This window comes from Alligator sinensis, unplaced genomic scaffold (genome assembly GCF_000455745.1).
Source record: "Alligator sinensis unplaced genomic scaffold, ASM45574v1 scaffold798_1, whole genome shotgun sequence".
Classification (NCBI taxonomy): domain Eukaryota; kingdom Metazoa; phylum Chordata; order Crocodylia; family Alligatoridae; genus Alligator; species Alligator sinensis.
Window position 1 is genome coordinate 209,700 of NW_005842138.1, and position 13,984 is coordinate 223,683.

Below are 13,984 nucleotides of genomic sequence, written 5' to 3' on the forward strand. Positions count from 1 at the left end.
GAACAGGTTAGTGAGACAAGTCTTAACATCCTCCACATGCTCTATGTGCGGTCCCTAACACACCTGACCAATGAGAATCTTGTTCCCAAGGAATGTTTGGATCCCAACATCTTTCTTTTGAAGTAATATTTGCTCAGGTCCTCTTGGCCCTCCATGTGGAATTATGTACTATGATCAGAATGTGGAAAAGGAATTGGCTTAAAGGGAGGCTACAGCAAGTTACTCTGAAAGGTGAGGTACCTAACTGGAGAGCAAAGACGTTCCTTAGAGATTGTTTTTAGGAGCTCTCTTGTTTAATATTTTTATCACTGAACTAGGTCCTGGCACTAGATGTGTCCTCATGAAATTTGTGGATGACACCAAACTGCGGGTATTGCCAATATGGAAGAGGACTAGACAATTATACAGAAAGGTTCAGATAATCTTGTGGAATTGAGCATTAGAAATGGAATGAAGTTTAATGGTATTAAGTAGGGGTGTGTGAAGCAGGCCATATTGAATTCGGATTCAGACTGAATCAGGGACAGTGATTCAATTGATTGATTCAGATCACTGTCCCCAATTTGATTTGGCTGAATCTGAACATTCGATGCTGATTCAGAGAATCAATGATTCGGACATAGACACAGCATTAAATCTTTTTTCTACATATCTCGCGGTACCAGGTGTGGCTTGTGAATGCTGCAATGGTGGGGTGGATGGAGCATCTCCCAGGAGGGTGGGGGCCCCCCCCCCCCTCCACTTCTGCATTCAGCGAATGCAGAAGTGGACCAAAAGTACTTCCACTCCACTTCTGGGTCCACCAGGGAGCGTGCTGGGGGCCCATGTTATCTTCAAACTTAGGGTGTGTTAGGCAGGGCATATTCAGCAGTGACAAAGGAGTTACTAGTACAATTGTGCATGGCATTGGTAAGATCCCATTTAGAATACTATGTGCAGTTCTGATCATTAGTATTAAAAAAAGATGACCATAAGCTAGAAAAGAACATGTATTTACAATTCTGAAGTTCCAGTTAAGAGATAACTTGTGAATGCCGCTGACTTCTGGGGTGGCAGGGGTGGGGGTTCTCTTTCTAATGAAGTATTAGGATGCCTTGGGCATTTTTGACTGGGATGTGCTGATCCTCCTGCGGGTACTTAAGACTGCAAGACACAGATATTCCTGGTTAGAGGGTCTTGTTATTCCACTCAGCGTTATAAATTGAGGTTAAGATGGAATTTTTCCCCTGGGTCAGATTGGCAGATTGGATGCAAGTCGCCTTCCTCTGAAACATGGGGCATGTCTTTTACCTACGATTTTCTGCGGATATAGTAAAACTACTTCTTTTACATTGCAGTGGCAGGATTTGTCTCCCCTACTTTTTCCAGTTGCATAGTATAGGATATTTATGGGTCTGTTGGGTATTGTACCGTGTAGTTGTGTATTAGGTTTTGAAACAGAAATTTTGGGGAGTCTTTGAGCAAATGATTGCAGGGGACTGAATCCAGGGGGCTTGACTTGTAGAGACAAGATGGGCCTTCCAGTCCCATACTCTTATACCTGGGACTAAAAGTGAACTGGTATTTATTTCTGGACAGAGAAGAGAAGATGAGGAAGTTGCATCCTCTGTGGCCCAGTTCATTTTCTGACTGTTCAGACTCTATTCACAAGTTTCAGCTGAAACCAACTTGTTGAGATAAAGTATGCCTAGAACCAGCCCCAAAAATCACCTGTGGCTTCAAATCATTTTGACAATGATACTTTGCCCTGTTTTTTTCCTGCTTCACAGAGCTGAGTTCAACTTTGATGATCTACTCATCCAAAATTGTAAATTAATCTGAAGATAATGTAAATCTTTTAGAAAGCAGGCTAGTCTTTATTTACAGTTAAGGATATTTTGGCTCCATAAAACCCATTATTAGTCTAGGAGTTTAATTCATGAATCCTGTCCTAAATTACCCCAGGAGATTATTATTTTACAAAGTCTTTACCCAGTTTTCTTATTTATATATTGTTGCTTATTCTTTCAACATGCTTGGATTACTCTTCTGTCAAGTGATAGGAGATATTGGAGTATGACATATCAGCTTCATGATGAAGGAAAAATATCAGTGTGGATTCTGAGTATATTCTAAACCAGAGCTTTCTAAAACATTTGGGTTGGTGGGAAGGATCCAGACTGTGGGTGCTTCTTGTGGGCCACACAATACCTCCGGTGGCAGGGCAAGTGGCAGTGGCATTACCTCCATATGCTAACCATGCTATCAGCACTTGTCTTGATATCCTCAACAGAGATCTTGACTTGGAGTGGTAAAGCAATTGACACCCATGGGTTTAAGGTGTTCTTAACAGGAATCTCAACCTGGAAATACTATGGTAGGGGGATCAGTGACAGTATTCACCCCCTTGGTGCTGGCCTCACTGAGAAAGCAGTTCTGTTAGGCACTGCTCACCCCACTGCAGAATTTCTAGTCTTGAGGGTCATGATTTAACTATTTGTGGGCTGGCATCTGGACAGCCCCATTTTGAGTGCAACTTGATGTCCTTATATTTATGCCAGTCCTGAAACAGAGGTGGTTACAAGTGGCACTAAAAGAGCAATACCTGCTTCCCAGACAGAATGTCTACTTCTACAAAGAAGCTCTAATTAAATAATCCATAGAAACCAAGAAATACTGCAAACTGTCCTGATACTCTTATTCCCCTTTTACCCCTAAAGAAGAGATTAGAAAAAGCACTTGGAAACTAATATACATTATATAAAAATGGTTCTAGCTTGTGTTACTCACTACAACAATATTTAAAATTAAAGGTCATCTCAAACCACAATATTCTGATCCATACAAGCAGGCTGAAATTGTAGACTGTACAGATTCAGACTTTTGTTTTCCTCCATTATAAAACAAGAGGTCATTTTCAAAACTAAAATCCAAGTTTAACTCTGAATATCTTCAAAGTCTGGGGTATTACAAGGAGAAAGAATTGAAGACCGATGCTAGGAAGCTTTAAGTAAAGATAGGGCTCACAGTTCAGAGAAGAAATCAAATGTTCAGATGCTTATCCAAATGACCTTAACCTATTGACTGTGCAAAATTGGGCTGGAGAGCAGAATCTTCTCATCGTATTTCACCCATCTGCTTCTGGATAGCCATGTGGAATTTTAAAACTGATTAAAAAAGAAAGTTCTCTGGACCTATTTATGTATCAGAAGGCTCAGACCGCACGCTATTGAAGGTTCAATACCCTCTTGTATTATTCAGACTATATTGTTCATTGCTAGTCATTAAAAACAAAACCAAAGAGAAACTACAACAAAAAAACTGTCAAGGCTCCCTTCCCTCTCCAGACAATAGAGAGTGGCAGGAAAAAAAATAACATTTTAGGAGGAAAACGGAGAGAGAGAGAGAAACACAACAACACAGGGTTCATTTTCTTACTTAATTTATGTTTTTTAATTATTTAGAGGAATGTTTCTAGGTTTCTCCACAATTAGGAAGGCTAATAACTTTTTTTAACCCCCTCCCCCCCTCCAAATCCTAAGAACTGGAAGCTGAGATTCCCATGAAAATACCAGATTTTGCAAGGCCCACACTTAGAATATTTTTAATACAGATAGGTAAGATTTTAATCACTGACAATCTGAAGAATATTGACTTTGTTCTCTAGAGTCACTTCTGGTCAGCTAATATCATTATAAATTTTAAGAATTTCTCAGGACAGCTTGAAAATAAAACAAGCTGAAAAGAAAGATGCAGGTGAGTTAGGAATCTGGTTGTTGCAAACCACTCAAGGACCCAAGTTGAGAATTGTTTATTTTTCATTTAGTAGTAGTAATAGAAATGCAGGATAATTCAGCATTTTGAATTATATGAGGATTAGTGATGTATTCAGAGAAGCAACCTATTTCTAGATAATAGTAATGACCTGCATCTTAATGCAGCTAGATGAATTAATATCCTCTCCATCTACTCCACCCTACTAAATATCATATTCAGATAAGATGCTTGCTATTCACTTCTTTCAGTTTCCAGCAGAATGTGCATTCTGAAGGACTCTGAATGAAATATACAGCTATAGTCATTTTTTTTTTAAATTTTTACAGATTAGTTTTCAGACTGCATTTACCAGACTCAGTAAATGCCTATATTTCACCACTTTCAGAGACACCTACATCCACTAATTTCAATGGATATTTAACTATTTCATGACGTTTTCTTGTTTTTTGCCTTTTCACTGTTAGGTGAAAAGTTGTCAGGTGGATGCTAACTACTGGTTTTACTGTCACAAATGCCAAGCTGTGGATTATTAGAGATTCTTCTAAAACTCTGCGGAAAGGGTTTTGTTTATTTATTTAAGGTTAGGAATATTGTTTTTTAATTGTATTGGGACTAATCTAATATATATATATAATTGGTTCTGAGCCAAAGGCCATTTAGTTAGTCATTCTTTTCAGTTAATTTATGTGACCGTTGAGTTCGGGTCTTTATGAACAATTTAAAATGAAGATTGGAATTGTAACAAATACATTTCCAAGAAAATAAGATTTCCTTATATAGTTTTGCATTGTGTTGGATTTGTTTCATCAGATTTCATGAAAGACAATACTTAAAAAAAAAAAAAAAAAGTTTTTATGGGTTAAAATAATTACCAGTATGTTGATTTTTTTTTTTTTTTTGGTGAGGTTTCTTGGTATTTTGTGGGAGCTCTATGTCCCCCTTCAGATTTTCTTTTTCCCTTCTTATTGGGTTTTGTTTATTTATATGCTTTCCTATGCCAATTTCAGTCCCCCACCCAATTTACGTGCTTTGATATGTTCTTTAGGGTCAGTTTGTTGGGGGTTCTAGGGGGTCATTGTTCTCTTGTTTTTTAGTGGGTTCACTATTGTATTGGCTAGTGGCAATCAAGTTTTTTAGATTTTGTAAAGTTACTGCCATTCATCCATCAGGCTTGTTGCACTACAGAGCAAGTCATAAGGGATTCCTAATGGCTTTATGATTGGTATGACTTTGAGAGAGAGAATGTTTCACCTGTGGGCTATTGGTTCAAGTCCAATCTAGGCTAATGACAACCTAAAGCGGGTACTATCTGATGGCTTTTGTTGGAGTATGTGAAACAAATTGATAGTCTCAAGTCCAGTTCCTCATAGATGGGTGTTCACTTGACAAAATAGACCATTTGGCAGTAATTGGAAGTTTTTAGAGATGGCAAGGACTCAACAGCCATAAAAAACAAAAACATACTTTTCTTTCATTTGCGGAGGTATTTTTTTTCAAGGAGCCGGTCTACACAAAGAAATGGCACGGATTTCAATTTACATGGATTAGTTTTGAAACTGATTATACTAAAGCAGTTCAACTGCCTTGTTTTGACTACTTAACCTGTAATTAACCTAACTAAAATCAGACTTAACTAAATTTGGTTTGGTACCAAAAATAAACCGAATCTAATGTCATATGTTGTTAAAGCAACCTGGATATTTTTTAAGAGTAACTTTATTGAAAAATGCATTTTTAGCCAGAATTCATGGAACATTTTTTACTGAGGAAAAGGAAAAAAAAAATCAAAACTAATGGTCTTATTGCCAGAATCTATTTTTATCAGTAATTCCTGCACCAAGCCTGTAATTTCTTGTGGAATGATAACAAATATCTAAAAAAATACTTTGCTCTCTAAAAGGCTTTCCTTTCTTTGAAGCTTTGCTTCAAAATTAGCACTCAAGATTGGGACATTTCTCAGAAATTAACTGAGCTATACCAGTTTATAACAGCAGAGGATCTGGCCCTAATGCTGCTGGCAGATATTCAATTAAAGATGTGATGGGATCTGAGCTGTGATTCCAACAAACAAGCCTTCTGCAATGCTATATATGCACGGCAGAAGGCACAACTGTGGGATCAGGGATCAGATCCTAATCATGTCCTATTGCCAGTGCAAGGGGAACCCAGGATCAAGCAGCAAGCTAGGTGCCCAGTGCACCCAGTTCAGAATGCCAGCCAGCTGATGGGTACTTCCAGTCTTAGGAGTGTACTGGAGTGAATGGCTCTGTGTTGCTCCAGGGCTGGGAGTGCCAATCAACTGATCAAATGTCTAAAATGTAATGTCTGCCAGGGGCCTTAGACTGCAATGTTGAGAGAGACAGTTATGAAGTGGTCCCTCCCCTCCTCACACAAAAAAGAATTTCATTCCAATTGGTAGGCAATTTGGGTATCTCCAACAGAGCTACTCCGGGGTGACAGAATGGAATAGGTAACATTAAAAAAGTAAGAGTATTGAAGCTACCTATGGTTTTCCTTTATGGTTTACTAGCCAAAGTACCCGGCTTCACATGGGTTGCAGTAATCAAATTTTAATGTTTTATAAATAAAATATTTTCATTCTATTTTATTTCCCTCTACTAATATGCTGTGTGTACATGTTTCATTTTGTACCCTATTTTACTTGTGTGATACAGCTTGAAGTTTCAGTTGCTCTGGATGCAACCATTGCTGCTCTGTTTATTTCTTGTCTTGTCACCTGCTGTGCAGGAGTTTCACTTCTGGTCCACTTCCGGGTCTACTGGTGAGCACGCAGGGCCCCCCCCCGAAACACTCCCAGCTCAGCAATTGGCTGCTGGAGGACCCTGGGTGCCCTCCCAGACCCAGGAGGCATCAGTCATTGGGCCAGGGGCGGTACAGGAGGGCTCCCTGGCATGGTCCCCAGTGGACCCAGAAGTGGACCAGAAGTGCTTCTGGTCCGCATCTGGGTCTGCTATCATGTGTACTGGGGAGCCCTCCACGCTCCTGTGGGATGCTTCATCAGCCCCAGCATCTCAGTATTTCCAAGCCACCTGGTACCTTGAGTTATGTAGAAAAAATATTTGAAGCTGTGTCTATATCCAAATTGCTGAATCATTTCGAATTATTTGGAGGGTTCCAATTTGATTCAGAGAGATTAAAGGGTCTCCTGATTCAATTTGGATTCAGAGATTTGACCACTGAATAGGGCTGAATCTCTGCCAGATTGAATCAGAGACTGGAGCTTCACACAGCCCGAATAGTTGCAGTCTGGAGGAGAACTAGAGGTCTCAAAATTTAAGGTGTTATTTCTGGAATGATATTTACATTTTTTTTATTGCAAGCCTATTGAATGGGGCAGCATATAAATTAAAAAAAAATCTACTGCCTAGTAAAGCAACAGGGATCACACACACAAAGGGGGTACATTTCAATGTTACTACCACAATCAGCATATATAACAAAACTAATTAAATTATCACTAAAAATGTATCCCAAAGAATATTGTATGAGTAAGCCTTCAATAGCTGTTGTTTGTTTTGCAGAAATTATAACTTTTCGCAGCATGCCAACCCTCCCCTTCCTACCCTATTTATATGGATAAATGAAACAAGTTGTTTAAGTATTTATAGCTGTATTATTTTGAAGCCATAGTTTTATTCCTGATTTCTACAAAGTTTCTAAATGATTTCCTACCTGTTTTCCTAATTTCTTTTGTTCCCTTGAACCCAGCTATCCAAGTGTCTTATGCACAGACATTTACATAGGATTTGTACCAATGGACCACTTGCGTGTACAAAGTCAGTCATATGTAATAGGCCTGTGCGGGCAGGCAGCTATTCGATCTGGATTCAGATCTGGCCACTTTGGATGCCAGCAATCTGATCTGGAGCTCCAGACCAGGTTCCCGCTTCAATCCGGCCGAAGTGGCTCCAAAGTTTCGGAGCCACCTCAGAGATCTGGACATAGGGTACAATAGGGATCAATTAATAGCTATAACTTTGTTGTTTTTTGTATGATTTGGATGAAACCTGCAGAGGCAGTGGCCTCTGCTGAGAGCACAAAGCCTTCCAAGATTTAAGAAGATTGGTGCAGGGGTTTGGGGGGAACTATACCCCAAATTCTTGAAAGCAAAACTCATGTTACGTGTATATGTTACACCAAAGAGGGGTGCAAACTGCAGGGGTGGTGGTCCCTGCAGAGGCCACACACCTGACAAGTTTGAAGAAGATAGGTGCAGGGGTTTGGGGGGAACTGCACCCCAAATTCTTGAAAGAAAAACTAATGTCACAGTGGGGTCAAAACTGCAGAGGTCAAAACTGCAGGGACCTGCACTGCATCTTACCATCCCTGAAGTTTTGACCCCACTGTGGCCCCTGCTGAGGCCACAAAGCCTGCCAAGTTTCAAGGTGATAGGTGCAGGGGTTTGGGGGGAACTGCACCTCAAGCTACTAACAGGCAAAACTCATGACAGATGGCCCTGTGTGTGTTACAGCACAGCAGGCTGAAAACTGCAGGGGTGGTGGCCCCTGCTGCGGCCACAAAGGCCGCCAGGTTTCAAGAAGATAAGTGCAGGGGTTTGGCAGAAACTGTACCTCAAGCTGCAACAAGCAAAACTCATGACATGGGTGACACTGTGTGTGTTAAGGCGCAACAGGGTGAAAGCTGCAGGGATGACAGCCCCTGTTATAGCCACAAAGCCTGCCAGCTGTCAAGGAGATGGGTGCAGGGCTTCTGGGTTCTGGGGCCCTGCACCTCTAGCTGCTGACAGACAAAACTCGTGTCATGGGTGCTTGTGCAACTGTGTCTGTCTTGGGGCACAGGGTCGGGGTGGGAACTACTGCAGGCCTGGCTGCTAAGCTTCTGTGTTACCAGTTACCAATACGTCATGATTCATTTAGGGACCAGCTCAATATACGGTACCTAGCTACTACATAATGAGTTAACAAGCATGGATTAACACATACAAAACCACAGACTAAGGAGAGGAAATAATCAATACAGACAATCAACTACCCCAAGACAGACACAGTCAGTTGCACAAGCACCCATACCACAAGTTTTGTCTGTCAGTAGCTAGGAGTGCAGGGCCCCAGAACCCCCCTTCACCTATCTTCTTGACAGCTATCAGGCTTCATGGCCTCAGCAGGGGCTAGTATGCTTGCAGCTTTCACCCCGCTGCACCTTAACACACACAGTGTCACCCATGTCAGGAGTTTTGCCTGTCAGTAGCCAGAGGTGCAGGGCCCTGAAGCCAGACTTCCCCTGCACCTATCTCATTGACAGCTGGCAGGCTTTGTGGCCTCAACAGGGGCCACCACCCCTGCAGTTTTCAGCCCGCTGCACCTTAACACACACACAGGGTCATCTATGTCACAAGTTTTGCCTGTCAGCAGCTTGAGCTGCAGTTCTCCTCAAACCCCTATACCTGTCTTCTTGAAACTTGCAAGGCTTTGTGGCCTCACCAGGGGCCACCATCCCTGCAGTTTTCACCCCCCTGTGGTTTAACACATACATGTGACATAAGTTTTGTTTTCAAGAATTTGGGGTGCATTTCCCCTGAAACCCCTGTACTTATCTTCTTGAAACTTGGCAGGCTTTGTTGCCTCAGCAGAGGCTACTACTGCTAGTCTTTACTCTCCTGTGGTATAACACATACACGTGACATGAGTTTTGCTTTTAGGAATTTGGGGTACAGTTACCCCCCAAGCTCCTACATTGATCTTCTTGAACCTTGGCAGGCTTCATTCTCTCAGCAGAGGCTATCACCCCTGCAAATTTCATCCAAATCAGACAAAAACCAACAAAGTTATAGATATGCCATTGATTCCCCATTATACCCTATGGCTGGATCTCTGAGGCAGTTCCAAAACTTTTCCGAAGCAGTTCAGAAGCTCCGAACTGCTTTGGAAAGTATAGCAAAGCGAGCCCTTCGATCTGGAGATGCTGCTTCAGATGCCGAAGTGTCCAGAGCTTCTCTGGATCCAAAGCACAGTCCTAAGCCTTGAACAGCCCAAATATGTGATCACCTGCAAGGTTGAAATTCTTGTTAGGGAAGAGGGATTTTTTTTATTTTTATTTTCTCATTTAATGTTATAATTATGCCAAGACCAATGTAAAAACATTACCAAAGTAAGATTATCTGGAGGTCCTCCATTTGATGCACATCTTTATTGACTTTGAAAACTGAGTTTCATTGTTGTCCACCCACCCTGAATTTATTGGGGAATCAGGCCTCAATCAGACAATTCTACTAATGAAATTAATGGAAATTTTCTAAATGGATCTAAGGATCAGCTGAGGCCTCCATTCTATAAAAAGTTCTATATAAGTTCCACGGACTTCAGTGAAATGTAATGCAATTCCTGTGAACATGTTTGCAGGATTCGAGCTAGGATGTCTTACTTGTATTTAACCACAGCTTTATTTTTGTATTTAAAGATAGCAAGCAAGCAATTAATTTGAAGTATACAGACTATTGGTTTATTTCATAAAGGTCATAATATGGTGACTTTTAAATGCAACCAGGCAAGGCTGGATTTTAACCATAAGTGAATGATTTCCATATTGCATTTCTAGTTCCCTCAGCCATTTGATATCCAGATATCATCTTTTTAATGGCAGCATGTTTCTTATGCAATCATGGGTCTTCCTAAATATTGTAGATTAATGATACAAAATGATCTAGATCATTTGGTAAACTAGGCATGACAAGCAACCCCTATTTTAGTATGGTCTCACTGGGGGAGGGGTAGACACCTCAAAACAAAATTATAACTTCTGCTTGAAGGATGAAAACAATATTTCTGCAAAGATGTGGAGGTCTCTTGAATAATCAGTTAACAACTATGAACTCATTGAGCGACAATGGCAGAAGGACTAATGTGATACTTGGATATATACATGAGAATATCAAGTAGATGGAGAGAGATTATATTGCCCCTCTGTCATTTGTTTGATAGCTAATTGTCCCATTCTATTATACACATTACAAGATGGGTATTGGAAACCTTTCAAAGGGTTCAAAGAAGATCAATGAAAGTTACTTAATGATTGGAAAATTTGCTTAATACGAAAGTCTAAAGGAGCTCATTCAATTCATCTTACTAAAGAGAAGTTTAAGGGTGACTTGATGATTGTCTATGACTGCCTACACATGGAACAGAAATTTGATAGTCAAAGTCTGTTTATCAACCTAACAATGGCTAGAATTTCAAGGCAAATTCATTCACACAAGAAATAATGTATAAATAATGTATACACATAACAGCAACAATACTTGTTTGATTGATTTATTAAGGGTACTGGGTTTTATATTTCTAGAAATTTTAAAATCAAGATTGGATTTTTTAATAAAAGGTATCTTATACATAAATGCACAAGTATCCAGATATTTAATGTGGAGCATTGGTGCCTTGGAAAGTGGAGGTGCAGAGTGTCAGAGAATTAGATGGAAGGGACAGTCCTGAGCATTTATCTGCACAGGGGTCATTGCAGCAGTTGCAGCAGCACAAGCTCTCTGAACACATGATGGTGTGGACTCCCTACTGACTGCCATTCTGGTGCCCCCTTGAAATCAGTGTGCAGGGCTAGTGTCCTACATATCCATCCGTAGGTACACTATTGAGGCTATAAAACTTGAAGCAGAAATTGCCTATGTTGTACAAGGGGTAAGATTAAACAATCACTTGATTAAAAAAGGAATAAGGCCAAAGGTTAGGTAATTTTATGTCATCTTTCACACCTTTGTACGTTTGGTTTAAGACAGGTCACACTTATTATTTATATTCAGACATCAGAATTTTTTTGTCATTTTATACACTTAGGCTGCCTATACATGTGCTTGTTTAAGTTTTAATTAGAATGCATTAGAGCAGACTTGATTAACTGAGTCTGCTCTGTGTTCTAATTAGAAAGCTCCAGCATTGCCTCACCAACACATGTATTAAGCTCCTGCACATTTTAAACCTCGTCTAATGAGCTTTAGATAAAACATCCCGTGGCCATTTAAAAATGTGCTGGGGTTAATGCATATGATGGTGAGGCGTCTTAATTAGAGCAGCTGTCTTGGAACTGCCTTATTAAAACAGACTGCCCTCACCCCTGAGCACATGTGTAGGCAGCCTTAGATACCTATTCATATTCCTATTGCATTGGTTTTATTTAATGAACATCTGATCATTGCCAACATGCTATGCCATAAAACCTCAGACTGATATACGGCAATACCTCAAATGTCTTCCAATGATACAAAAGCATTTGCAGTACCTTGTACATAAGGGTTATTGTTTCTCTGCAAGAAAAAAGTAAATAAATCAAAAATTAAAATATTTTTTTAAAAGTCAGTATCTACATACTCTACTCAGAAAGTTGTCTTCCAAAATGCAGACTGGTTGCCTCCATGTCATTAAACTTAAAGGCACCGTATGTTTGTTTCACAATTTGCTCTTTCAAATCATAGGTTGACTCTACCTGAGAATTTTACATTTCCCCCTCATGAAACACACACACACACACACACACACACACACCCCAGCTGTTAAGATTCTGTCAGTACTTAGAAAACCTGCATCCTTAGGAATTTATAAAAAAAAGCACAGGAAAAAATACACCTCTATAATTATAATGTATAGTCATTACTAATGCTATTTTATATTATAATCAAAGCATTTTAATTTTAAAATTAGAAATATTAATTATAAACCCATTTATAAGAAATAAAAAGTAATTATTTCTTGTCATTATATAAATAAAGATGTTTTTAAGCTGAAGTCTGTATTAATTTAAAAGCTATTACAAGTTCTGATTATGGCAACTATTAAGATTAATCATGTAAAAAGAGTTATATAAACCTTTAATTAAAAGTTGAATGTTCATTAAAACTATGCAAGTTGGAAAGCAAAGGGTGTAAGTTTGAAGTGCTTATTCAGATTCTTAAATACAGTTGAATGCTAATTCTATTCCTTTGCTTAAATTACAAGTATTGAGCATATATTATTGGATAATTTGTATGTTTGTGTGTGTATTCTGAAGGTGGATATAATGTACTTTGCTAATCTTTAATGCTATAGCACAGAGCACATCAAGGCCATTCAGCTAAAAAGGAGCTTGGAATTTGTTATAGCAGTGAGTAGCATATGCAACATATATGGCCATAGTATGCTGGGCCAGATTTTCAAGTTATTCAGGTGTGTGGTACCAATTTGCATGTTGAAGAACCTAAGTAACTTGGAGACCCCAGAATGTAGGTATTATGTTAAAGCTGACATCGATCAAACCTAATTAGAGAGATCAGGTTGCTTACATAGGTCACTGAAACATTTTGTCCTCTTGTATACCGTGCCCTTCCACCCCTATGACCAGATATAGGCATTACACATAAACTGTCCTACACTTGTAACAGAACAGAACCAGCACAGAGACTAGTTTAAAAATGGTGGAACCTGGTATAAGAGATACCTGGATCAATGTGCAGTCGGACTTAAATTATTTAGGTTAGACTGGTGCATTGAACTTCTGTACCAGATCCCCTATTGATTCATATTAGGTCACTGTCTGATGGCGTCCCAGGTATTTCTTGTGGCCACCCACTAGCCCTCCCCCCCTCACAGGGAGCCATGCTAATATTCACCCTATGCTTGGCTGCTCCAGCCAATCATCCACCAGGTCCCATCCTCAGGCTTTCACAGAGTCAAGCCACCAAAGCCTCTGTCCCCAGCCCCACCTCCTGTCTGCAGTGAGCTGTTAGCTGCAGTCAGGAAGGGGTTGTTGGGGGGGGGGGAAGAATGGAGTCTTCTACCTGTATGGACCAGGCCCTATCCTGGGTCAGCAAAGCCTCTATCCTCAGCCCACCTCCTGCCTGCAGCCAGCTGTCACCCACAGCCAGGTGGGGGTGAGAGGGAAAGGGGAGGAACAGAGGCTTCTGCCACATGGATCTGGCAGCTGATCAGGGGTGGTCCAGCCATTTGTTTGTGCTTGGCATTCTCCAGCATCCTGGAGGGCCTGTAGGGAGGCATGCAGGAGCCCCTCAACCCGCTGGCTTCTGCCAGTGCAGGCAGCCTGCGTCCCTCCCCCACCAAAGGTTGTGTGTGTTCTGTTCACTCCCAAACTAAAATTTTGCCCCTTACAGAAACCTGCATAGGTTTAATCAATTCTGCTTTGGGCTTTTTGAACATCTGTACCTAAACCATATTTCTACTAGAACAGCCCTCCTAAACCTCACTTTTGGCAT